Source organism: Manis pentadactyla, chromosome 7, assembly GCF_030020395.1.
Source record: "Manis pentadactyla isolate mManPen7 chromosome 7, mManPen7.hap1, whole genome shotgun sequence".
In the NCBI taxonomy this organism is placed as follows: Eukaryota; Metazoa; Chordata; class Mammalia; order Pholidota; family Manidae; genus Manis; species Manis pentadactyla.
Window position 1 is genome coordinate 51,256,055 of NC_080025.1, and position 26,523 is coordinate 51,282,577.

General features: G+C 43.4%; 1 long non-coding RNA gene across 1 annotated transcript; it reads left to right on the plus strand.

The window, feature by feature from the left end:
• Window positions 1-15,785: 15,785 nt before the first annotated feature.
• LOC130684381 (uncharacterized) lies at window positions 15,786-17,869 on the plus strand. Its single transcript, XR_008998631.1, has 3 exons — window positions 15,786-15,842; window positions 16,618-16,708; window positions 17,708-17,869. It is a non-coding gene; the product is annotated as an uncharacterized LOC130684381 (long non-coding RNA).
• Window positions 17,870-26,523: the final 8,654 nt, after the last annotated feature.

Consider the following 26,523-nt stretch of genomic DNA (forward strand, 5'->3'; position numbering starts at 1 on the left):
ACCGGGGAGGCCGCAGTGGCTGGAGCAGATCCCTTGTAGGAGAGGGTATGAGGAGGTACGTTCAGAGAAGTCATTAGGGGCCAGGACATGCTGGCCCTTTTGGTAGACTTAATTCTTTGCTCTATTCTGCACTTAGCCCTGGCCATGTGACTTTACATCCTTCCAGCTGGAGGTGGCATGTTCTCTGCACCATAAGTCTGGGCTCAGCTATGTGATTTTGGCCAATGGGATGTAGATGGAAGTGAGTGCATCAATTCAAGCCTTGTCCTTAGAGACAGTACATGTTTCTGCTTGCCCTTTTGGGCTTCTACCATGGCTATGAGAAGACTTCCCCTGAGGAGCTGCTGACACTTCAGACTTGCCAGAAGAATGAGCACATTTGCAGTAGACCTAAGCCCAAAGCACAGCAAGGAGCCCAGCCCAGCCAGAGCAGCAGCTTGAGGGAGAGCCACCTGGAGCCCAGCCTCGGGGGCCAATTCACCAGTAGTCTGCAGACCCATGAGTGAGACAGTACGTATTTATTATTGTAAAGTGTCACAAAGCTGTTTGTCACACAACATTATTAGATATATTTTGATGGTATACCTAAGTGATCGAATGGTTTGGGTGAGGGTGTGAGAAAAAATGGGAGTTATGGATGATACTGTGACTTAGCTTGAGAAGCTAGAATGATGAGGCCACCATTGACTGTGATGGGACAGACTGCACATGGAGCAGGCCTTGGGGTCTGGGAGATCTCAGGATTTGATTTAGACACATTTAGAAATTTGTTGGGAAGGTGTGCTTCTATTAATAGTGGGATGGGTAATTCAAACAAACCTGTCATTGAAGTCATCTTTTAAAAGCTTCACAAATATTAATAAAATATGCTTGAAGGCACCAATGGGCAAGTACGTTCATGAATAAAGATGGGAAAGAAGACAGGCCCAAGGAAGTGAGCCTGACTTGGAAGCTGGTTTTCCCCTAGGACATTTATATATTCCAAAATGGGCAGCTAGGAAGCTCAGAGACTTTGAGAACCTCTCAGAGTTAGTGGACAGGGATTGGTGTCCAAGACTCAAGAGGGAATCCTGACTGAAACCCCTACTTAGGTTGAAACCTCTGCACAGAAGGACTAAAAGTAAACTGGAAGTATATTGGTCCTTGCATGGATTGCAGCAAACTTCAGATGATCTCAACCTCTGAAATTTGAATCAGGTGATCCTGACAGCAGTAAATGACCTGAATTACTTTTTACAAATAATTTGCAAATATAATTTCTGACATATGAAAAAAAAACCAGGAATAAGCAGAAATAAGACATCATACATAAAACTCAACAGAAACACAGGCAGTAGAAATGATAAAGGACGTCTAGACACTGAGGTTACCAAAACCAGAATTTTAAAAACTATGCTTTTGATGAAATCTTGGCCAAAATTTTTAGCAGGTAAGTGGAAAGTATAAAACTTACTAAACATAGAATCTATGACTGGAAAATATATTTAACTGAAATTTAGAATTCAGTGGATGAATTTCAAAGCATTTTAGACCCAAATGAAGAGAGAACCTGTGAACTGGAAAAGAAATCAGACAAAAATATTCATGAAGTAGTACTGAGGAAAAAAAGAGTGGAAACCAAAAAATAAAAATTATGGAAACTTAGTGAGAAATCTTATGTATGTGTAATTGGAGTACAGCAAAAGAGGAGAGAAAACTATGGTGTAGAAGAAATATTTGAATAAAGGTGAGGAATATTCTTAAACTAATGAAAGACTAATAATACACTCATAAAAATTACATAGCCTTTCACATCTATCTCTTTTCATTCAGCATGTTTTTGAGATTCATCCATGTTTTCTGTGTATCAGTAGTTCATTTCTCTTTAATGCCAAGTATCATCCTATTGTATGGATGTACCACAGTTAGTTAATGCATTCATCAGCTGATTTTGCATTACTTCAAATATTTGGTGATAATGTACAGGTTTGTGGGAGCATTTATTTTAACTTTTCTCAAGTAAATGCCTAGAAGTGGAATTGTTTTCAAAGTGGCTGTAGCATTTGACATTTCTCTAATCAGTATATGAAAATTCACTATTCTGCATCTTCACCAACAGTTAGTATTGCCATATCTATCCATCTATCATCTATCATTAACTATTTATTTATTTATATTATAGCCAATCTGATAGGTCTGTAAATCTCACTGCAGTTTGAATTTCCATTTCCTTAATGACTAATGACATTGAATATTTTTGCATGTACTTATTTGACCACGATTTATCTTTGGTGAAATATTTGTTCTAATGTTTTCTCTGTTTTATAAAATTAGGCTTTTAAAACTTTACTATTGAGCTGTGAGTGTTCTTTTTCAGATCTACATCTGTCAGTCTCTTCTGTCTGTGGCTTGCCTGAATCAGTCAACTATTGCAGAATAACTAAACCCTGCACAGCCTAGTAGTTCGTAATAACAGCGTTATTCTCTCGCGTGTCTGTGAGCAGGCTGAGGGTCAGTGGACCTGAGATGGGTTCAGTTACACGGCTCTAGCTGCAGGTTGGTTTTGTGTTTTCCCTATCTGTCTCTGATTCTTTGTAAACTAGTATGCTAACATGGGTTGAAGAGTGCAAGCAGTAACACACGAACCCTCTTGGGAGGAATGAGGAGTAATAGGTACTGTTTTTTGGGGGGTTATGCATATATTCCAGAACTGATGTCATGATGGATGCATAACCCTGTGAATAAATTAAAAATCATTGAATTGTATCATTTAAACTGCTGTATTGCATGTTGTGTGAATTATATCTCCAAAAATGAGTTTAGAAAATAAAAGGAAAGAAAAATCAAATTGTAATAAAAGATTTCCTTCTCTAAAACTGTGTTGGGGCATGATGACTACTTATGGAAGCTTTTTTCTCTTTAAGTGACTATAGACCCTTTTTTCCTAAAAAATATAAAGGTTTAAAAGCATTTAAAAAGGAAGAAATGAAAGCAGGAAGGGAGGAAGGAAGAAAGGAGCAAGGCAGACAGATAGACATGAATCGTCTCAAAGCCTAGGCTCTGAACTGGCACATTGTCACTTCTACCTACATTCTGTTGTCCAAAACGTGTCATAGGGCCAAGGCCAAAGTCAGTGGATCAGGAAATATACTCCAAACTCAGTGGGAATGACTGACAAAGGGCATGGATACAGGGAGGAGTGGTAAGAAATTGGACATGATAATTCTATCTATTACATATATGCTTAGACATTAAAATTTTAAAGAAAATCAAGGAAGTGAATGTCAAAAATCAAGAGAGTGGTTACTGTGTGGGTGGATGGTGGTGACTGAGAGGAATACTAGTCAAGGGGCCTTGTGAGGTGTTCCTACTATTACAGACTATAGCACTTTGTGAATTGTTTATTGTAACAATTTTCATATAGTCTTAAATTTCTTCTTAGCCTCTTTATGTCTTTTTCCACCTCTCCCAGTTTCCATGTCCCACACATTCTTTCTTTCCACATTCCTTACAATTTATGCTCAGAGAAGTCCAAAGGGCTTTTAAAAACAGCTTCTGTGAAAACAAAACAATGTTGCTTGGGATCCTCCTTTAAATCTTAATCTCCTATTGTCCAAAGAAGCATGTTTCTCTATTCTTTGTCAATAATTCCTTAAGGCCTGCTCTGCATTTAGAGACACTGTGATGTCGACCAGGATTTAATAAAAGATGAAAAACATAATGTTAACTACATTTTAGAACCTTGGGATTCAGTTGAATGCATACCTCCTACAGCCATGAAACAGTTAAGCAGTGATACTTTGCAGTACAGAAAGAAACACATGCAGAGTTCTATTCAGTCCCTAGCTCAGAAGTTCTCAGCACTGACTAAGGATCACTTGGGGAGTTATAAAATTATACTGGTGTATAGTACCAGCTGGAGAGATACTGATGGAAATGATTTTGGGTGGAGACTGGGGATCAGTTGTTTAAATTCTCCAGGCATTCTAATGTACTTCCAGAATAGGAAATACCACTTGGATTGTACAATGTACTTCAGTGGCTCCCAGAATTCAGAAGCCCCAGCTTCTTTATTTTGGAAATTGTAGATATTAAAATATACCAACAAAAACCCATCATCAATGATCATCATTACTTTATTAAAAATATTTTTTACCATGAAAACATAAAACACATTATTCATGAATAAAGTAACAGTTTTCAAATGGAATAAATTTAGCGTGAAAAAGCTCCTTTAGTTTCCATTATATTATTTTGTCTCTCATTGCATTGCAAACAACTGCTAAACTTCTTCATGAGTCATCACCACTCTGTAGAGAGGCACTTGAGAACTCGAGAAGCAGATGCACTAATGGTTGTTTTCCTGGATAGAAGGACTAGAGTTTTCATGAGGGTAAGAGTTTGCTCCTGCCTTCTCCATCCCACTGATTTCTTGAAAATAAGGCCATCCTTTCATCTTTCCCTTCCTCTTCTATCCACGTCCTGTAAACCCCTGGGAATGGTAGGCAAGCACACACTGATTTGCAGGGCACAGTGCCCATTTGTAAAGTTCCAGAGGTGAAGTATGCCATCCACGACACTCCTCTTGGAAGGCATAGCACTTATACTTCATGCTTGATGGGATTTGAATGTGAAGCTGGTAAAAACCTGTGTGAATACCAGTATAGGCGTGGCTAAGTTCAAAAAGAAGCTTGAAAGGTGAGGGGGAACATCTTTGCTCTCTTGCTGTTTCTGTGTTCATGGTTTTCTGAATGTTATGTCCCACGGTGTACGCTGTAATGGATAGTCAGCGACCATCTGAGGTGAAGGACAGACAAAAACCCCTAGGTGGGACTGTCACATGGTGCAGCCACTATAGAAAACAGTACTGGAGTGCACCAACAAGTTAAAAACAGAAATACCATATGGTCTAGCAATTCCACTTGTAGGTACATATCTGAAGGAAACAAAATCACTATCTCAAGGGGATACCTGAACCCGTATGTTCATTGTAGCATTATTCACAATAGCAAGACATGGAAACCCCATTGGTGGATGAATAGATAAAGAAAATGTAGTTCATATACATATATATATATATATATATATATGCAATGAAATATTCAGCCATTAAAAAAGGAAATCCTGCCATTTGTAACAATGTAAATGAAACTTGAGGGCATTATGCTAAGTGAAACAAGTCAGATGGAGAAAGATAAACAGTGCATGATCTCACTAATATGTGGATCGAAAAACATTGAGCTCATAGAAACTGTGAGTAGAATAGTGGTTGTCAGGGACTAGGGGTGAGGGTAATAGGGAGATGTTGGGCAAAGGGTCCAAACGTTGAACTGTAGGACGAGTAAGTTCTGGAGATCCAATGTACAGCATGGTGGCAATAGCTAACAACACTGTATTGTGTAAGTGAAAGTTGCTGAGAGACTACTAGATCTTAAAAGTTCTCATAGCAAGAAAAAATTGTAACTATGTGAGGTGATTGATGTTAACTAAATTTACTGTGGTGATCATTTCACCATATATATAAATTATGTTGTCCACTTCAAGCTAATACAACCAGATCTCAGTAAAACTGACAGAGGGGGAGGCCCCATAACCTCTTTGTTCTATCTTAGAGAAAATTAATGGATCAGTGGGTAGGTTAAAAAAAATACTTGAATGGCAAATTCCTCAGGAAGCAGATAAAAGAGAAACAAATATGGTTTGTTTGATAACCGATGTCGTGTCAAAGCTGAAATCTGAAATTACGTACACTTCATAGCTTCTTCCCCAATTTAGTTGCCAAAGAGTGTGATTTGGTGACGTTGTTTCTGGTTTTCCAGAAGCCCTGGCTTAGCTCTCTTATTCTGATCTTTGTTGGAATGAGAGGTAAAGATAGTTTTTATTGTATAAAGCAATCATCAAAAATGTCTGAAAAATGTAGCCTTGATAGATTTTATTCAGATAAGAAAATAATGAAGTATTTTGTTTTCTACACATGCACCCTAAATCACTTCTCACTGTTTGTTGAAATTTCTCTACACCAAGAAAAAAAATATTTCTGGCAAGGTTCTTGAAATATAGAGTTGTGATGTAAATTTGGAGCTACCTTGAAAAAGGAGAGAACATTGCCATTCTAACTGTGCCTTGAACACTAGTCTTCCTGGACAGATGCCTGTATTGCTCTGATGCAAGATGTTGTCAGAACCATAAACTTGATTGCCAAGAGAGGCCATTGAAAGTTCATTTGGTAAAATATACTTGGAGAAAATAGCTAAAACAGCAATACTTTTCTTAGGAAGAAAATAATATTGTTTTAGTCTTTGAGATATAACTATTGGAGTAGTGGCAGCACATGATCTTATATATCTAGTTAAATCCGGGCAGGTCCCCAAGTCACATTCCTGGTGGGTTCCTGTAAAGAATAAAGGGAATAAACAAATTCCTGTGGGAATAAAGCAGCCAGACAGCCATGTGATGAAGACATGGGTCCCACACCACCACTGAATGTGCTTGAAGCTTCTGACCTGAGACAATCAGGTTTACTGTTTCCCCAGCTGATTGCCTTTTTGCTCTGCATCCTCCTACATCTCTATATTTGGTCACCTGACTCAATTTTTAGCTCACCAGTCTTCTGATCTAAAACATTCTGGCATTTTCAGTTTAGCTGGAATGGCAGGATGATTATGAAAATGCCCTTTTGGGGGTTCCTCCCACTCAGTCTTAGTAGTGTTCAGCACAAAAGACTGCCCATACCAGAGGGGCATTTGTAGAGTCCAAGATAGGACTTATGTTTAAAGTAATGGATAATCTTACAACAGTTGATAAATAATTACAACATAGCCGGTCATATCTATGCACTTGAGATGTTTATTGTTAGAGTGTAAGGGGGAAGAACTCTTTCTCTTCCCCAACATTCATCCCTTAGAGGGAGATAATAAAAGGATCAGATTCCACATCGACACTTCAGAATGGGTTGCCATAATCAGAGTAACCTGATAATTTTCCTCACCATCTCAGGGCACATCAGTCCCACAGAACATACAATAATCTCGGATCTAAGGAGCCTTGACTCTCAGTTATTTGACAGGTAGTCTGGAAGGGGAGGAAAGGAAGTGGACCTTTAAGAGAGTGATCTATGTTAATTTGAGTTGGGTTTAGGGCTGGTGGTGTTGGTGAAAGTGTTTTGGGGCTTGACAGATGGTATCATTTCTCCTCTCATGAATCTGAATTTTTAAGCAACACCCACAAGTATTCTTTCCCTCCTTTGCTAGTAATTTCCTTCGGCTTCAGTGTTTGTCCTCGTAAGCCCACATCAAAGTGGCCATTAAATGCCTCAATATTTAGAAACATCAGGGTTAGGGGCTCAAATCATACCATTCCAGGAGCCACCACTTTGTATTCTGTTTGTAGGTGTGAAGTTTCCTATGACTGATGGGAGATTTATGGAGTGTTTCTATAATCTAAAACACACAGGCTTGGCTATGAGATGCAAAAGTCTGTTGATTCAAAGCAGCAAACTGCTTCTTTTCAGAAGATTGTTTCTGCTTTCTCAGTTCTTTTTTTTTTTCCCTCTCTCTCTGGGAAGCAATACAACCATTTGACTCAATGGTGGGGAGTTGGTAGGTGGACAGTTTCTATAAGATACTGGACCAATTCATTCCAGGAATTAGGTTAATGTCTCAAAAATATCACTCATACACACATGGATCTGTGCTTAACTTGCATAAAAAGTTGCTCAAGTCTCTGTCCTTTAAAGGTGAAATTAAAAATTATAGATAGTCTTCAAGAAATAGATAATCTACTCACACAAGAAAAGACCCCATCCAAGTCATACCTAATTGTATAATGTAGAACAGAGAATGATACATGATGAAGAGGAAAAAGATCTGGCACAGTGCTGCCAATCAAAACATAATCTAACTAAAATGGAGAGCTTCTGATACTTCAATTTCTTTATAAGTTGCTTAAATTAAATCTATAAGAACCACTATATATTTCTGACTCACAAAATGTAATGGCTACTGTCATTGCTTGCTGTTCAAAGCTATGAATGAAAAAGCCCTGTAGAGCGTGGTTTCCTTGAGTTAGCCCCTGGGGCTGGGTAGAGTTCACTGACAACTGACGTTGTGATTCTGGGGTTGAGAGAGAGCAAAGCAGTGCAGCCTGGAACACTGCCATGTATATTTCTGGGGAACACAGGATATACCTGCTTCGGGGAAGGAGTACTTGATGCTTGAGCCTGAGCTAATGTTCTTTTAGGAACAAGTAGAAATGCAGAAAAGCCAAAGAGAACTAAAACATCCTGTACCTCCATATCTCAGAAAGGATCTCTGCCGGTGTTACAAGACAAATCCCTCCACTCCTTATGAATCTGTCCTCCCTCCCACCCCTCATGTCCTTCATCTCCCCCCCCTTGCCTTCTTTCCTTCCTCCCTTCTTTCCTTTTATTCACTCATCCTCTCTAGCTCTTCTGTCTTTCTGATTTCATGCATTTTGAGTCATATCATTAGCTTCTATTTTCAGGCATATGGGTTCTTAATTATTTTTTTCCCCAGCTTTACTAAAATATAATTGACATACAGCATTATGTAATTTTAAGGTATCCAGTATGATGATTTATGTAATGAAATGTTTACCACCATAAAGTTAGTTAACACATTCTTCACCTCACATGGCTAGCATTTTGTTGCCCCTGTTATAGTGAGAGTATTAAGCTCTACTTTCATAGCAACTTTCAAGTATATGATACAGTATTGTTACCTATAGTTATCATCCTGTATATTAGATCTATGGAACTTATTCATCTTCTAATTGAAAGTTTAGACTCTGAGGGACATCTCTCCATTTCCCCTACCTTCAGACGTTGGGAACGGCCATTCTAGTCCTTGATTCTATGAGTTCCACATTTTTACATTTCACATATAAGTGAGATGATATAGTATTTGTCTATCTCTTATACCATTTAGAATGCCTTCATATAATTCTTTCCTTTCATTCTGTTACTATAATATATCACATCAGTTGATTTGTGTATGTTGAACCATCCTGGCATTCCAGGGGTAAGTCACACTTGATCATGGTGAATGATCCTTTTAACATGCTGCTCAATTCTGTTCAGCAGCATTTTATTGAGAATTTTGCATCTACATTCATCAGGGACATTGGCCTGTAGTTTCTTTTTCTCACAGTGCCCTTTCCTGGTTTTGGCATCAGGATAATGCTGGCCTCATAAAATGAGTTTGGGAGTGTTCCCTTCTCTTTGACTTTTTTGGAAGAGTTTGAGAATAATTAGCATTTAAATATGTGGTAAAATTCTGATCCTGCTCTTATCTTCACTGGGAGATTTTTGATTATTGATTCAACCCCTTTAGTAATAATTGGTCTATTTCTGCCTGATTCAGTCTTGGTAAGTTGTTATATTTCTAAAAATTTCTTCTAGGTTTGTCTAGTTTGTTTGTATGTAGTTGTTTTCAGTAACCTCTTATGATTCTTTGAATTTCTGCATTCTCAGCTGTAATGTCTCCTTTTTCATTTGTAATTTTGTTGATTTGGGTCCTTTCTCTTTTGTCTTTGGTTAGCCTAGCTAAGGGCTTGTAAACTCTGTTTATCTTTTCAAATAACCAGTTCTTTGGCTCATCTTTTTTACTGTTTTTCTCTTCTCTTATTCCATTTGTTTCTGCTCTACTCTTTGTTATTTCCTTTCTCCTACTAACTTTGGGCTCAGTTTGCTCTTGTTTTTCTAGTTCCTAAGGCATAGTATTGTTTAGTGAAGTTGTTTATTCTTTATCTTTCTTACTTCTTAATGTGTTTATTGCTATGAACTTCCCTTTTGGAATTGCATTTGCTGCATCCTGCAAGTTTTGGTATTTTGAGTTTCCATTTTCATTTATTTCAAGAAAGTTTTTATTTCCCCTTCCATTTCTTCTTTGACCCATTGGTTATTCAGGAGAGTATTCTTTAATTTCCATGTGTTCATAAATTTTCCAGTTTTACTCTTGTAATTGATATCTAATTTTGAATTTAATATTGAATCTAATTCTATTCATGTGACTGGGTGAGGTATTTGGCATGATTTCAATCTTCTTGAATTTGCTAAGAATTGTTTGTATCCTAATATTCAGCCTGCCCTAGAAAATGTTCCATGTATTCTTGAGGAGAAATTGTATTAGGATATTAGGGTTGAAATAATCTTGGCACCAAGAGATAATCTTAACACCAAATAATCTTGCCTTTAGAGTAATGGCAAATATTCTTGCTTATCTTATGTCTTTGAGCAAAAATCCAGTTGACAAAGGAAAACAGATGTGGTGGTAAGTACTTTGTTTCCCTTCTAACTTGGTTTTAATTAATAGATGTCATTATAGAGTATTAGAGAGTTAGAAAGTTTAAGTTTTCAAGGATGGTCATTTGATACATTTTAGGCAAAATACGTGGGAAGGGCACAGCTTCCATGTCCTTTCTAGGTATACCACTTCCCCTAAATCTCCACGTGCTCACCAATTCAGAAATTCTCTGAACCCTGGCATTTGGGTTTTTATAGAGGCTCCTTTCTAGGCATGATTGATTACCATTGACCATTAGTGGTGCTACTCAATTTCCAGCCTCTCTGCTGTCCCTGGAGGTTTGAGGAGGGATGGGACTAAAAGTTCCAATCTCTAATCATCGGTCTGGTTCCCCCTGGCTACCAGCCCATAATCTTAGGTAACCTAGAGGCTTTCTAAAATTCACCTCAATAGAACAAAATGCACCTTTATGGCTCTTACCACTCAGGCAATTCCAAGGGTTTTAGGAACTCTATTCCAGGAACAAATACCACATTTGTATTACATGTATCATATCTTATTATAAATTACAACCTGTCTCTCTCTTTCTCTATTTCTTTCCCTCTCTCACCCTCATCCATCCATGTGTGGGGACAGGGCCTGAACTGCTCTAATAGGTAACTGCTCTACTGGGAAAAGTCTGGGGTGCCTGGGACAGATCACCTCCCTCTTTGAGTTGTTCCCTAGATCTAACATTTGCATGGGGAAAAGTGTGGACCCAGGGGAAGGGAGTGCAGCCTGAGTAAAAAAGACAAAAGAGACCTCCCCTATCAGGCCCAGTATGGTGGAAGACTGTTCTGGGTTTTGTTAAATGTGAACCTCTCCTACATCACCCTAAGCTCCACGATCCTAGAACAGTGCTTGGCTCATGATAGGAGCTCAAGTAACATAGATGCTACATGAGTGAATGAGATGGATGTCATCTTGTGCACACATACCTCTGCTGAGAACTTGCTGGAAGTGAAGGGAAAGAGTCAGAAGGAAGAGTGTGGCTAGGGCAGAACAAGGTGTACAGAAGGTTCTGTATCATGTGCCACCACCATTCACTTCAAAATATCTAACAGGCCACACATTTTTTATGTGCTGCTGGTTAATAAAATGTCATTTAAAAAGTTCCATACTTTAGATTTTTCCTGCAGCTATTCTCAATTCATGAAGTTTCATTATTTTTAGTCTTAACAATTGTTGACCAGTTTAATTGCTCTTCACTGCTGCAATAAGCCTTAGCAAGAGACACGAAGCAGCAAAGTAGATATTTCCTTCCACGATAAAAAAAGCAGATTTGCAGAAGCAGAGGAGGATGGAACCAATGGCCAAGGTCACAGACACACCGGAGCTCTGAGCAGAGCCACATGGACATTATGAACTGGAACATCCCACACTTGTCCTTGGCCTCATACCTTATAACGCGCTTCACATACATGTTAATGCCAGTGTTTCCCAGTCTGGAGCCCTGTCACTGATGAGGGTACCCGCCCTCCCTCTGGGGGTATTGGCTGATGATTCTCTGGAGCTGATGGGAGCCACCTGGTCTGAGAGGTCACACCTGTCTCCCCCTTCCCATCCCCTGAATGTGTCTGATCCACAGGGATTCCCCCTCTTGCTCCCACTTTTTTTGAATTTTCTAGTGTTCATTAAACATGAAAATAGGCAGTGATTCTAGCTGTGTGTCCAACTCAGGTGGGAAGTTGTTTCCAGGCTCCAAGACCCCACCCAGAACTTGGGGATCAGCATCTCCTCTGTTGGTTCTTGAGTGGTGAGCCTTGCTGGGACTGGGCATGCTCACCTGGCCTCCACTCCTTCCATTCCCAGCTGGGAGTCATGGGTTGAGATACTTAATCTTCCTATGCCTCCATTTTCCCCATGTATATAAAACAGATGCCACCTACTGTAACTCCGGAGGGAAAATCCCATAGCAAAATACCTTTGAACCGAAATCGGTCAAAGAGAGAAATAAAGTGGGAGAAACACGTTTATTGCTTACAAGCGGTTGTCCACTTCTGCTCGCCCGTTCGTGAACCCAGCTTCAGAAAAAGGGGCCCAACCCAACCTCTCAGTTCCAGATACGCCCTCACTTCCCCTGTGTAATTACCTATTGATATGGAGATGCACTAAGGCCAGGTGAGAGAATCTGGAAATACTACAATTTTACCCAGACTCTCTGGCTACAATTCTCTCCATTGGCCCTTAAGTCCCTCCACTTGTGTCACTTTGGTGGTGTGTGACATGATGATGCAACATGATCTCTAGAAGGCCACTCTCTTTCCTGTGTCCCTTGAAGGACCTCTACTTTTCCAGTTACTGAATATGCAACTCACAAAACCACTTGCTGAGTGCCTGGGACCCTGGCTCAGATGAAATCGGGGATGGGAGACAAAGGTGTGAAGCTGTGCAGTGTGGAGCAGGGGGGCTTCCAAGAGGAGGAGGTGCCGAAAACATGGGGTACCGGACTTGCTTTGTCTGGGTTGATCTCTTGCTGGTGGCAGGCTCTAAAGGACATAAGTAGGACAGGGAAGAGATGCTGCGGGTTAACTGGGTGTTTCTCTTCAGAAGGCCAGCTATGCTGACGTGCACCAAGTACACAGGGGATGTGTTCTAGCCAGGAGCAAGCCAAGCTCTGTCTTTCCGGCCCACAGCACCCTATGTGTCCTGGTTGGGGATGTCTGGTCTACAAGGAGTAGTCCTTGCAGCCTGAATATGGCGGCCCACACACCCAGTTGGCATGGAGAGCATGCCAGGCCTGTTCTGGCTGGGCTCTGTCTGGGAAAACACTCTCACTTTCGTTCTCAATGGTGAGTTTCTGAACACAGCCCAGTGAAAATTTCTCATGAGGCAGCCCCATGCTTTTGGAGTTCAGAGTCTTGGTTTTAAGGCACAGCTCAGTCCCTGGATGGTCATGGGGCATTTGGTGTGGCTTACCACATCTTGCTCAGTTTTTCATTTCAATCTCTGTGAAAAGAGAATAACAGTATACTCACTTGGCTTTACATTTTTTTCAGGGAAAAAACCTGAAAAGTAGGAGAAAAACCTTGGGAGAGAAGATTATTTGCTATTTCCAGAGAGTGGCTCTGTGTGTTTTCTTGGTTTAGGTACTTATAACAATAACAGGTGATCCATGACACTTGTATATTAATTTCTGTTTCTACCACAATGATCTCAAGTTCAGGAAAAATAACAAAGGAAACTCTTCCAGACTTACAATCCCACAGTCAATACTCAGAAGAGGTGAACCAGCCACCAGAAGCCCCAGTGTTAGAAATGGGGATTGTTAAGGGCTTGGCAACACCTATTCTGTGTTGAGTGTGTTATATGACAAACTGTGTTGGTATCTTTATGTTTCTGGATGAGATTGTTGTGGCATGGGGAAGATAATAAATTATGTGATCTCCACTTGAAAAACGTTTGAATCTTGTTGGAGAGACAAGACAAGCATGCACTGAGAACAACACTGAGGAAAGGAAGAAATCCAGTGTTGGGTATTTGAGTAATGTGAGAGAGTTTTCTGAAATCTGTTCACCTTCCTGGATTGATCCAGAAGATCCAGTTAAGATCCCAAGAGACTGTGTATATAAAGCACTTTGTACACTGTAAAGTCCAATATACACATTGTAATTTACCCTTGCCTACAGAAGGTTTCACAAAGGAGGTGGGGTACAGAAGCCTGAGCTGGGAGCACAGATGGCAGGTGCGGGGAGGGAGGTGGAGTGATATGGGTGCTCCTGGGAGGCAGGAGTGAGCATGGTCAGGAGACACCTCCCTGTCTCATAGGGGCAACCTACTTACATCCCACTCACGAGGCTAGTGTTCCCATCTCCATTTCACAGATGAGGATACTGAGGATCTAAAGATGAGCAGCTTGTGAAAAGATGTGTTTAGTGACAGGCCAGGTCAGCAGCTCTTTGCACTTAGCCTGACAGACCTAATCTGAGGCTTCAAACTCCAGCTCACAACACAAGGTCAACCAGCTCTAGGCTGAACACTTGTTTTCTGAAATTAATCTGCCACCTTCAGGGCAGCCTTAGCAGGGAAAGAGCAAGAAGTGAAGTTGGTGGAGACTCATCCCATAGCTCTCTACAGCAGCCTTCTAAGACAAGGGGCAGGGGGTCCCCAGACCAGCAGACAGACTGATGACTGATGATACCGAGGCTGGTTTCTGGCTTTGTTGCTAAAAAGAACTTAGAGAAAGCCAAAGGACTCAAGGCAGCAAGATGAAATTAAAACAGGTGAAGAAATAAGGCAAAGGGAAGATAAGGAGAGAACGATGAATCTGGAAGATAACTGGTTGGACAAAACATACACTGTAAAATCCTGTGCGTTTGTGAGAACTGACCGTACATTTGGCTCTGCACCGTGCAGACAGGGAAACAAAACCAGTCATAGGATATCTAGCAGCCGTGGGTGTGCAGCCGTGGGTGACAAAAGCACCCTGCAGAAGATGTATTACCTGGTAGAGGTTGAAAGGGCTTGTTTCTTGAACCCAAAGAATGCCGACAGAGTCCTTGCTCTGCTTGGGTCCCTAGCTTCTCTCTCCCTCACACTTGGCTTGAGCGGGGGAAGGCAGAGGCCTAACTACGCCCAGTCGCCGCAGCTAAGGGCATTTTGCTGTCTGCCAACCGGGGTGGGGGCGGGGGGACAAGGGTTGTGGCAGGACCCAGGGGCTACAGCTGGTTTGCAGTCAGGCCGCCAAACGGAGAAGCCATCAGAGACGGGCCGCCCGCCTGGTGCTTCTGAGCCGGAGGCCGCGGGCCGACTGCAGGGGAATCGCAGCGCCTCTGGGGAGGCCATTCCCGGCAGGGCCGGCCTGGCGAGCCCGCCTGCAGCCCTGCGGGAGCCTTCCGGGCTGCGCTCTGGGGAACCGCCCCGTTCTGCAGGGCCGCGAGCCAAGGGCCGCCTACTCCGCAATACCCATTGCTCGGCGGTTGGTGTTCGTGCAGCCGCCCGACCTGAGAGCGGGCTGCGCGGAGGAGGCGACCGGGGCTAGGCGGGGCCCCCAGGGGCCGAGGCAAATCAGGAGCATTAAGGCCCCGCGCCGACAAAAGGGATGCACGCTTCAGTGTACAGTGTTTTCCGGTTAGAAAAAGAGGACTTTGCTGCCTGCCTTAATTCCATGTAGGACGTTTTCCGCAAATGAGAGTTAAGGGAGAGGAAGTCATTCCCTTCCTCTCTCCGCTCTTACTTTTCGCTCACCACCCGCCTCCCCGGACAAGCGTGCGCACCACTCCCCGGAGGGGTTCAGCGGAACAGCGCCCCCTGGAAGCGGCCTGGGGTTGAGGGGTCCCTGGAGGGTGCCCCCAGGAAGGTTCAGATGCCGTGTTGGCGGGCCCCCCCGGGAAGCCGATCGCACACTCCCAGGAGCTGTGCTTGTCACCCCGCCCGCCGCATCAGCATCAGCAGGTTCCCCGCGCGGCTGCCAAAAGCCCCGGCCCGCCCAGCCCGCCCAGCTCCGGGCTTTCACACCCGCTGAGTCATCCTTCCCGGCCTCATTCACTCTGCCTTCCCCCAGCCTCTGTCGGGAGCTCCGGAAGAGCCTGGAGATTCTGGGAGCAGAATGCACATTCCAGGGTGAATTCCCCGCGCTGTGGTGAGAGGAGGCCGCAGGGATAGCCAGAGGCCTGGGTCCCGGACACTCAGTGCGCGGGGGCTCCAGGGCCGCGCTGGGGCAGCGGGCACAGACGCTGCGGGCGTAGGCTTAGTCCCGCCCTTCAGCCGTTCGGCGGGACCTGGATGCGTGACGCTGGCCTAGGACCACTCGTGGTCAAATCCAACCGCGGAGGTCCTGTGTGTGTATTTCTGCGTAATGTGTATGTCCCCAGCCGAATTAACCTTCAGCAAAAGCTGAAGACTTGGAGATTTCATTTCCTTTTGGCAGGTGGAAATGTAGTGTTTGTATGCACTCCTAGCCCTCTTATTCTCAGGCCAAAGAGATTCAGCCCTTCTGCCTATCTCCGTGTGTGTGCGCGCGCACGTGCTCCCCAGCTGTCCCCCGTGGCGGGGTGGTTCTTGGCGCAGGGGTAGGCTGAGAAGATGAAGAGAGAGGAGAAGGGATACCTGGATGTCTAGCCCTCCTGGTATCACACAGAAATCTGTAACCGAAATTTCATTTGGCAGCCTTATTCCCCACGATCCCTCCTCCCTGTCCCCAAACCAGTTTGACTGATTGCTGCTGTCGGTCTCACCTGCACCCACCCTCACTTCTACTTCCCCGGGATCTCAGTCTTTTTTCTCTTAAGACCTTCGACTTGTTGGATGAGGCTCAGCTACCTGGTGCCCGATAATTTGCTTTACTCAAAATTTACTGATTTCACCGTTAGTCACATCTAAAAAAATACCTTCACAGCAACATTTAGACTGGTGTTTGGCCAAACATCTGGGTACCCATGGCCTAGACAAGTTGACACATAGAAGGAACCACCCCACCAGTGATCTAGGTGAGTTACTAATGTCTCCTAGGCTCTGTTTGCTGCACGTTGATGGGGCCCATACAGGACACATCTTGCAGTGCTTTAGTGAGAATTGGGGTGATAAGCAGCTGGCACACAGCTGGGCTCACAGGAGACACTGTCTCACCATCTTCCCTCATTTTTATTTCAACCATGGTTCTTGCCAAAGGAAGGACCACATGGCAGGGGATTTGCTCAGTGCTGGGCATTTTTTGCTCGGTCTGACCCTGTCTCAGTGGTGGGAACACTCCTGAGGCAGACTCTCTCTTTTTCCTCTTCCTAGAGGTAGGCTGAGGGTAGCTCCTTAATTCCAATTCCATACCCTGTGGAAAAAGGGGTTGCAGGGATAAAAGTCACTGTGGTCGGAGCTGCATATGGGCTCCTCGGTGGAAAAGGCTTGGAGCCAGACTCTGTGCCCCAGTAGATTTTGTCAGCCTGGTGAAGGCTGGTTCCACACCAGTTCTGGAACCACAAAAGGCCAGAACACTAGATTTTATTTTTACTGTAGGCTCCTGAGCAACTTCTCTTTGTCCACAGACATCACTAGTCTATGTGCATACATGCTGTTTTGTCCTTGGCTTTTGTCCTCTTTTCCTTGAAATAGAGATAATTTCATGTGATTAGAAAAAAAAATGCTTAAATGCTAGACCCCATCTATTTTAAGCCAAATTAGCTTTCTCTATCAGTATTTTTTTTGTAAAAAGGAAGAAAAAATATTGCCCATCATGTGTGTGGCCTGAACACAACCCTCAAAACATCTTCAAGGTTATCCATCAAGGTTTTTAAAAGGAAATATATTATTCTTAATTATTCTTATCTATTATTTTATAATACTTTGTGGATTTATTTTTTAACCTGTAATCTCATGCCAAAAGAGGCCATTTAGGTTTATTTTTATTTGTAGAGTGAGGAAAAGCCAGAATATATGGGACTATGTTTACTATTTTAAATTTTGTTCTCTATTGCTTTTCTTTTCAACTTGAAAAGGAATTCTGTGCTACGGACCAGTGTTTGGCCCCAGGTCAGAGGAGCTCTCTTCAAGCCGGTGGGGAACGCCTGAGAGAATTCTGGGCCAGCAGGCAGCCATATATTTCTTCCTTGATCCTGTGTGCGTGGGTGAAGTATCAGGGAAAGGTATAAATAAAATATTCTGACTCCACATGTGGTATTTTGGGCTTAAAAATCCTTCATAAACTTCTCCATTCCTATCAGCAATTTTATTTATTATGGGATATCCTTCCACTCTCCTTGTGGGATTATTTGAGAAGCAGCAAAGGCTTCTTGTGAGAAAAATGTGTTTGCTGTAGGGTCTGTGCTGAGACTGAGAGCCTGTGAGAGAGGAATTCCTCTGTTGTCTGCCTAGAATTTTCGGTGAGGCTTCCGTGTTCTGGGGAGTACCAGTCCTTCAGTAGTGGAGCCATAATGATGGAAACATGCTTTCTTGTTTCCCTCCAGTATACCAAGATCACATCCATGGGCTAGAGGGTGGCTTTCTCCTTCCTGGCTGCATTCAGCTTGTGTTTTGACTGATTTGGGAGTCCAGAGCAGGAAATCAGGCCCCAAAGATAACATTTCAAAACTGTAAAACTGCATCCTGCTCCATGTGCCTCTGCAAACTGAAGTTACTTGTGAGACTGGGCTTTGGCTGGCTAGTGAAAAAAGTATACCTTGGATCAAAAAGTGCCAACAGGTGGGTGTGTCCTGGGAGGCAAAGAAGCTGGACACATCTTACTGAGTGGCCTCTTCCAGAAGAACAGAGGAAAGATCCCATATGTGCTGTGTAAGCCCAGCAGCAGACGCTGTGGCTGAGGTCAACTGTGGCTGCCAGAACACTGATAGCACATGCCCCCTCGGTGCCACAGTCAGCTCTCTGCTTGGCACATCATGATGGGGTATTGATTAATGTTCTGGACAGTTCAAGAGGGCCAAGCATCAGACGGTGTGGTGTCATGCTCTTTTCCCTGTCATCTTCTGACTCTAATCGCCACTGTCACCCAGATTCTACTGGCTCATTGCCATCTACATCTATCCTCGTCCTGCAGCTGGGCTGCCTCTGCCTTGGGTCATTTACCGTAACTCCAGAAGAGTGTTCTCAGCTGTACTCAGACCACATTCACTGTCTCCAGAGCAGGATCTGCTTCGTAGCTCATAACCTAATAAGCTTTAGCTTTGGGGCCCACTTGCTTTGAGACCCCTGCCAAGAGCCAGAGGGGCCCTAGCAGTGTGGTCGCATGGTCATATACGTCGATTTTAAGATGTATTAACATTATGATGCATTTAGCCACAATTGTTTAAGACTGTTTTCTCTTTCCATCCCAGCTCCCCTAACCTCTGTTGTTGGGGTGTTAGTGTCATCACAGGCATTTGGGGGCTCTATAAAGGAAAGTTGAGTTGGGAGTACATTCAGTCTGGGTTTAGTAAAGGATTCTTTAGTGGTTGGCAGTTGTTTCCAAATGCTGTGAATTACTGCAAGCCATCCTGGTGTAAGAATGACTTCTAGGAGCTCTCGGCCCACTGCGCTGATGATGCACCCGGCGGGGACACTGAATAAAGGGCCAGCTCTCATGCACTGATAGGAATGTATGCAGTGGCATCCGACACCAGACATTTGTGCAAAGTCTAAAATGTATAAATCAAAGTTTAAAGGAGGAGGAGCAAAGTTTAAAATGTATAAAGCAGGAAGCTAGTCTGTAGAAGATTCTTCCAAATGTCAGGTATATATAAAACTGTAAGCAGAAGTCTTTGCTTTCAAAAACAACTAGTCAAAACACAACTCCTCTCCTTTTGGGAATTTAGTACATCATGCTGTGTCTATAATCATAAGGCATCATACCTTTCTTTTTTCTTTCCACGGGCATTCTGTATAAGAGATATATCAGAATTTCCATATTTTTATCTGTGTTGATGGTGTTTACTACTATTCTAAAATTTGTATGTGGTTGTGGCTTATTTTCTCATTCTAAGTAAGTATACCCTTTTGTACCTAATTACATAATCTTAGTTTTGAATTATTTTGCTTAGTGAGGGCTCCCCAAATTGTATAAGCTTCAGGTCCCAGAAAATCTGGATAAGCCCCTGACTGTCCTACAGATTGCAGTCAAGCTGATCTTCTCAAAGTGAGCCTGGGCCAGGTGAGGACTCCCTGACTTGATGTCTTCATCCTTGCATACACTGGTGTGAGCTGCTCTCATCACCCACCCTCCTGCCTTGCCCATCCTGGGCACCAGAGGTTCTGCACACCTGTGGCTTCCAGAACATGCTACCTCGTTTGTGCCTCACTGCCTTTGACCATGCGGTTCCCTCTAATCACAATGACTACTTCAGCATTTGTTCATTTGATAAACTTATCTTGGTTCTTCAGAATGCAGCAGAGCAGAAAATCATGCAGGTGGGCTGGGAACCTGCCAGGACTGGAGTTGGGGTAGGGTGGCCTGCAGGGCTCCCTGTTTTCACACCTGGCTTCGTACACACATATCCCAGTGGTGGGCTCCTTGCCCCATGCTGACCTTGGTGTTAAAGGAGCCGGGCAGCTTTCCACTGCCAGGTCCACTCCCGTAGGGCTGCAGCAGGAAGCATGGGCTCTGGACTGTGGCCCGCCCCATTTCCTGCTCTTCTGGATTTTCCTTAGCCTGCGTCACGTGGCATTCTCCTGCTGCGGGGCTGTCTGGTCCAGACATCCCCCTACCACTCATCTGCACATCCACACTACCTGACTTTCCTGCTTTGCTCCCCTTTCAAGAGCTGTGCAAGTGCCCTGGGGAGAGTCACCCCTTTCTCTTTTATTCTTCATTTGTGAAGGTTGTCTCACTTTGCTCCATTCTTAGTTAGCCAGAAATAGCCTTCATTTTATCCTTGTGACTGAAGAGTCTAGATCACAGGTGTAGATATTCTTCTATTTCATGTGGTATCATTATTTGCAGCAACGTGTATGATAATAAAGCAAAGGCCGGTTACTGTTTACCACATTCACTGAAGGCCTTTCCAGGCAAGCACTTCTTCATTATTTAGTGTGTGCTTTAATTAGTCACAGAACTGGTCACAGACTACTAAATTAAGCCAGAGTTTTATGAACATTAACAGATTATTTTCTCCTCTGTCTGTGCGAATGCATCACCCAGTCTTCCCTTTAGGGATTTACATGTAAGGAAGATTGTGCCAAGTTATAATCCTCCGCCCCTCTCCCCTCAAAGAATAAGATATAAGGAGGCTCTGGGAAACTTCCAAGCCAAAGTAAGCAAGCATTAAATCTATCATTCTTTAAGCATGCCCTTGGACAGCTTTGCAAAACTCCTGTGATTAACTTTTTTGGGAAAAATGAAAATGGTTTCCTTTGTAACCCCAAATTTATGCACTTTACTTCTTCTGGATATGCAACTGGCCAGTGTGAAGCCTCCAAGTCTCTCCATTTGGGCAGGGAAACAAAATGCCACACTTCTCCTCCATCCCAAGAGCTGCAAGTCAGTGTAAATCTGCTCTTCGGATTTGCTGCCTCCAGTGTTACTTTACTTGGATAGGTGGAAGAGGAGTCCTAAGGACAGAGCCTGTCTCGTACCTGTCCACAAAGAAAGCAGAGGTTCATCACTGCTCTGTCAAGTTGACTGTCAAGAGTGAATCAGGTGAGAAGCATTGTCTTCCATCCTTTCCCTCCCAGGTTGGGAGCTGAGGCCAGGCTGGAGATTGGGCACTGGGAGTGTACCCTCCTCAGTCAGGGTTGAGAAGTCCCAGGCTTCTTTAAATGCCTACCAGGTGACAGGGGCTTTGCCATCTGATGTGAGATAGTTGGCAATTTCCCTAATACAACTTTGCCCAGCTAGACTTAATGCCATATGTCAAATACCAGGAGATCATAATAATCCAGACCATCTTTAGGAGTGAAATACTTTCAGAGACATTTACTGATATTCCAATAAAATGACAGTCCAATGTTCAGCTCCACAGAATTCTGCTCTCACTCTCATCTCTTGTAAGTAAAAAGGGTCACAGCAGGATCAAGAGCCCAGGCTGGAAGTCTAAGATTAATGACAACCCACCACGCCTTCTGGAGAATGCAGAAAGGAGACTATATTTTTATGCAAAAATAGTTATAACTCTTTCAAGTGCTCAGCAGATCTATTTTGCCCCAAAAGATAACTAGCCTTTTCTTCTTTCTGGCAGATAATTAATAGTTTCTTATCTATATTTCCCTGGTCCAAACTCTGCTGCTAGGCATAGCAGAAGAAAAGAACCAGCCTGATTTCAATATGGTAATTACAAGGTTGTGACATTATAAAATGTAACCCGAAAACAGTGGTCTCCAAGGTTCTGAAATCCATGCCAAAAATGAATCGCAGACGCACAGAATTACTGTTGCAATGTCAAAGAAGTGACCATCTCTCTTTGTTTCTTATTTAACCATCATTCCTGTGAATAGAGCTGATGTTGCTCTTTCTTCTATTTGCCCACTCTCTCACTTTCTATGTCACGTGCTTATTCTCTATGAGATGAATGGGGTGACATACAACTCGCATGGACATGGAGAGGCTAACATGTGTGTGGTGCTTTAATAGAGCAATGAATATGCTATACCCTGTAGGCACTTGCTGACACATGGTCCGTGGGTCCCTGTAAGCATGCATTAGGGAGCTAGTCACCGTTCAGGACTCAGAATGGCTGAGAGCCAGGAACAAGCCTGAGAGGAGGTTGCCCAAGAGAAGCAGGTGGCCTGACTTTAGCCTGGGAATTCTTTTCTGTCTTACCTGGGAGGAGTAGGCAGTCCTGACAAGGAGGCAAAGGGACATTTTCCCTACTTCCAAAATTTTGCAGTAATCTGATTTGGGCTATAAGCTACTTCGTCTTAGGGGTTAAGGGGCTGCTCTTACTTCTCTTTTTCTTGGGCTAGACCTCTTTGGTGCCATTGTCTTCAGTCAAATTCAGCAATTTTTTCTTTCCAGTAAATCTCCTTGCTTCCAGTGAATTTTTTATTTTTTAACTTGAAGGAAAGGAGCTCGAAAGTAAGAGTTTTTCATATTTTATATCTGGTATTCATTTTGTCTGAATTTATTTTTATTCCAAATGAATAAATGAGTAAAAATAAAAATTCTTCTGCCACTTTCCTAAGCAAGTCTCCCTAGTCACGTATCAGTCATTTATGCACTGCACTTAATCACAAGTCTGTGTGCCCTACCGCCTGGATACCCGTGGCCCTTCCAAAGAATGAGTGGACTCTTTCCCACACCTGGCAGGTGGGGCTTCTACAAAGTCAGCTGCTCTGTCTCATCTGTCGCACATTTCCTTTTCTCCTCTTGGAAGCCTTCTTGCAAACATTCCCCTGCTCTGCCCCACCCTTTCCACCTCTTCCCTTCCATCCTCCCTTCCCAGTTTGCCGCTGTGTTCCAGACTCTCTCCGCGACAGGCCTGGGCCCCACCTGCCTCTGCCACCCAACCCCGGGCTTCCCCAGAGCATCCTGCAGTTGACCTGGCCATGCCTGGGTGTGGCACATACTACACATGTTCTTTCCAAATAGCTGGTCTTTGGCAAGCCCCAGGCTGTATTTTGCCAAACACTTTTTTCTCTACATCTTCAATCCCTTGTATATTTTAAGAGGATATTTAATCCATCTGTTTCTGGTTCATTTGCAATTACAGTAACTCATCAAAACCTTGTTATAAGAGTTATTTGATGTTCAAGAAGTCTTATGAACTTTTTCATAGTACTTTAAAAACATTCGTCTTTAAACCTGAAAGTAGCCTTTGGCCAGCTATAAACTAACTTCAATAAGACATTGTGGTTTCAGTTCAAGACCTAGATTAGCTGAAAGGTGTTTTCTCACAACCATTAAGCAATTGCTCAGAGTGGACTTAGTTATTGCATCCCCACAGGAAGAAGTTTAATTAGGACAGCTTGTGCCTGGAAGGCAAATTTTCACAGGGTGAGTGCTTATAGGGTAGGGGGTAAGGGAGCCTGGAGAAAGTGTCAATCCTGTATGGTGATCCCTGAACATTAACATAAACATGAGTGTGAAGAATCCCAGATCCAACCACCCCAATTCCTGGTATGAAGCCTGATCTCAGGAAGTTCTTAGACACAGACAAACACATCCATGAAATAGCTGATAGAACTGGATGGTGGTAGAAGGGGAGAAGAATGTGCATGCAAGTAGGTCTTTGGGGACGGGAAGTCGCTGTAAGTGAAGCCACCTGTGGAAACGATGTGTCGACTGTTTAAGTGGGGGATGAAGTTTCCATTCCCAGCCACTGGAAGAGGAGCGAGGAGAATGGTTTTAACAGCTCTTGTGCCTAAAATGTGAAACTATACACAGAGTGGAGTGTAACCTGGGCATTGAGATGTCTAGACTAACCGGGAGGCTGCAGACAAGGAATTAACTTCAGGAGGATGAGTTCAGGTAGCAGACGTCTTTCTGAGTGTTCTCTGGGTGCAGTCTGTCTCTGAGGGCACTGATGGGGTGAATAGCCACGTCCCTCCAACAACCAGTACCTCATGCTGGTCTTTGCAGAGTCCAGGTAGAAACTGGGGAGCTGACAGCTCTGATGTGCAGCCGTCTGTATTCATCCTAGCTGGAGTCCATTCTGCTTGGGCGTTACCCGTGCTGTGTCAGTGGTCAGTTATTTGGGGCTTTCTCTTTGTATTTAAACTTCATAATCCCATCCTTTATACAAACTTATGAAGGCCTACTTGGGGTTCCAAAGCAATGACAAGCAGAGGGTTCTTTTCATTAGTTCCAATACAAAACGTGTGTCTTCCACCAGAACAATGTTACAGAGAGGACATGGCAGGAGTCATGCCAGGAGAAGCCATGAGAAAAAAAAGAAAATTAACAGAGAAAAGAGATCCAGTTTTATCAATGTTAGGGGATCGGTTACAGGCCACTCCTGGACTTATGCCATCCCTGGTTCAACAGTGTGGAGAAGGGGATCTCATGTGGAGTCAGACGTGAGCTTTCTCTTCAGGAAGTGAAAGCTGAGGATGCGGCTGACATGATGAAGAGAGGGGCTGTTTCCCGTCCTTGCCACCTGAACATGCTTCTGCAGCACCATGTTTCTAAATCCTTTGCACTAATCCAAGTCCAGCTCGAGGCCATCTTTCCATGAAGCTTCCCTGGGTCCGCTCCGTCCATGTGGTGTCTGTGTTCATCTTGCTGCCTTGGATATTCATGTGGTCCATGAAGTTTTATTGGTGTTTCCTTGCACTGCTCATCTCCTTTTTATAGATGTTTCCCTCGTCTCCCCCAGGTACATGGGCATATTTCCCAGAACAATTTCCAGGACAAGGGTTGTAACTGCACCACTTTGGTTTCCTCACAATGCCCAGCATGGGACCTTCATTGACTGACTGTGCAGAAGCCTGTGAGGCTCTCTGAGCCTCCTGAACCCAAAAGGGGCACCAGGGGCCTTACTGAATAGTTTTGGGGTGACTATTTTAGTTGAATAAGGACACAGACTCTTGGCCTCTGGAGGAAGGCAGGAGAAAGGGATTGACACATCTACAGCAGAAATGAGACCTTGAGAAGCATCCTTCCTGGAGGGGTGTGGTTGTGTGTTGCCAGGTGCAGGGAAGGGCACTGACCTGTGTGTTCTGTGCTTTGGGAGAGCTCAGAGTCTGTGGCAGGACGAACGTATACTGGTCTTTTGGCCTTAGTGCATCAGGTCAGATAATATGCGCTAGCCTGGAATCCCTGTAGTCCCTCCCAGGAGCTTTTGTTCTTCCATCTGCTGTAGTTCACCCAGGTGAGGATGCAATTCAGCACCATGGAGGATGCTGGACTACATTTTCCCCACTTTTCAGTCGTGCTAAGAACACAAGGCACCCTGATGAGAGATACTGTTATAATTAGCATCACCATCATTTAAATCAAACTCAAAGTGTACACTTTTCTGAAATGAAGTTTGCCCAGTCTCAAGTCTAGGGTCATTTTAGGTCACTGCCTGAGCCTCACTATCTCTATAAAATGCTGCTTCCTCTTTGATGTATTATTTTCCATTATATTTCCATAATTATATTTCTATTACAGTTCTGTAATTTTTGTTGTACCCATAACTCCACATATCTTGTACATTTGAGATTGTCTATGTCCAGTGAAGTGTGCCAAGAGGGAACCACTGTAACACAGAGAGAGAAAGCAGAGAAGTCAAGCGAGAAAGATTTCCAAAGAGGTGTGAGTAGCCAACTGCATGATGAATGTAACTGAAAAGGTCAAATAAAATGGCAGAAAAATTAACTTGGGTTTGGAGATATGGGTGTAGTTGTTAATCTGGACAAGGGCAAGATCAGAGATGTGCCTGGGGAGGAAGTGAGACTCAATTGGAGGAGAGAAGGTTTAGCTATGGAGGAAGGGAAACAGGCTAGGGGGATTTGGCTGGGCTTTGTAGCCTTGATCCTCAACTCCATGCCCCACTGTGTCTCTGGACTCACTCTGTTCTCCTGTTACCTGGATTCTGACCTGCACTTCCAAAATACCTGACCTTTTATAATGCTAAGAACTTGTGTTCTTCCTGCTGAATCAGACTCCAAGCCTCCCTTTGCACTGCTTCTCCCCAGCAGATCGCCGTGCTCCATCCTGGTGTCCTGCTCGTGAGAGTGCTCAGTGAAACCTCAAAGGGCTCCATCCTTAAAAATAGGAACATCCAGAGGAAGCTTCTGGAAATTAGCTTTTTTTTTTCCTTTAAAATATTTTTAATCCAATACAAATACTTAGATGATTCTCCACCTCCACTATTCTCTATAAGTAAAAGAAAAGAGTAGGAAAATTTATTCTCCTGGCAAGGGCTGTGTGTATGTCTGAGAGAGAGAGAGGGAGAGAGAGAAA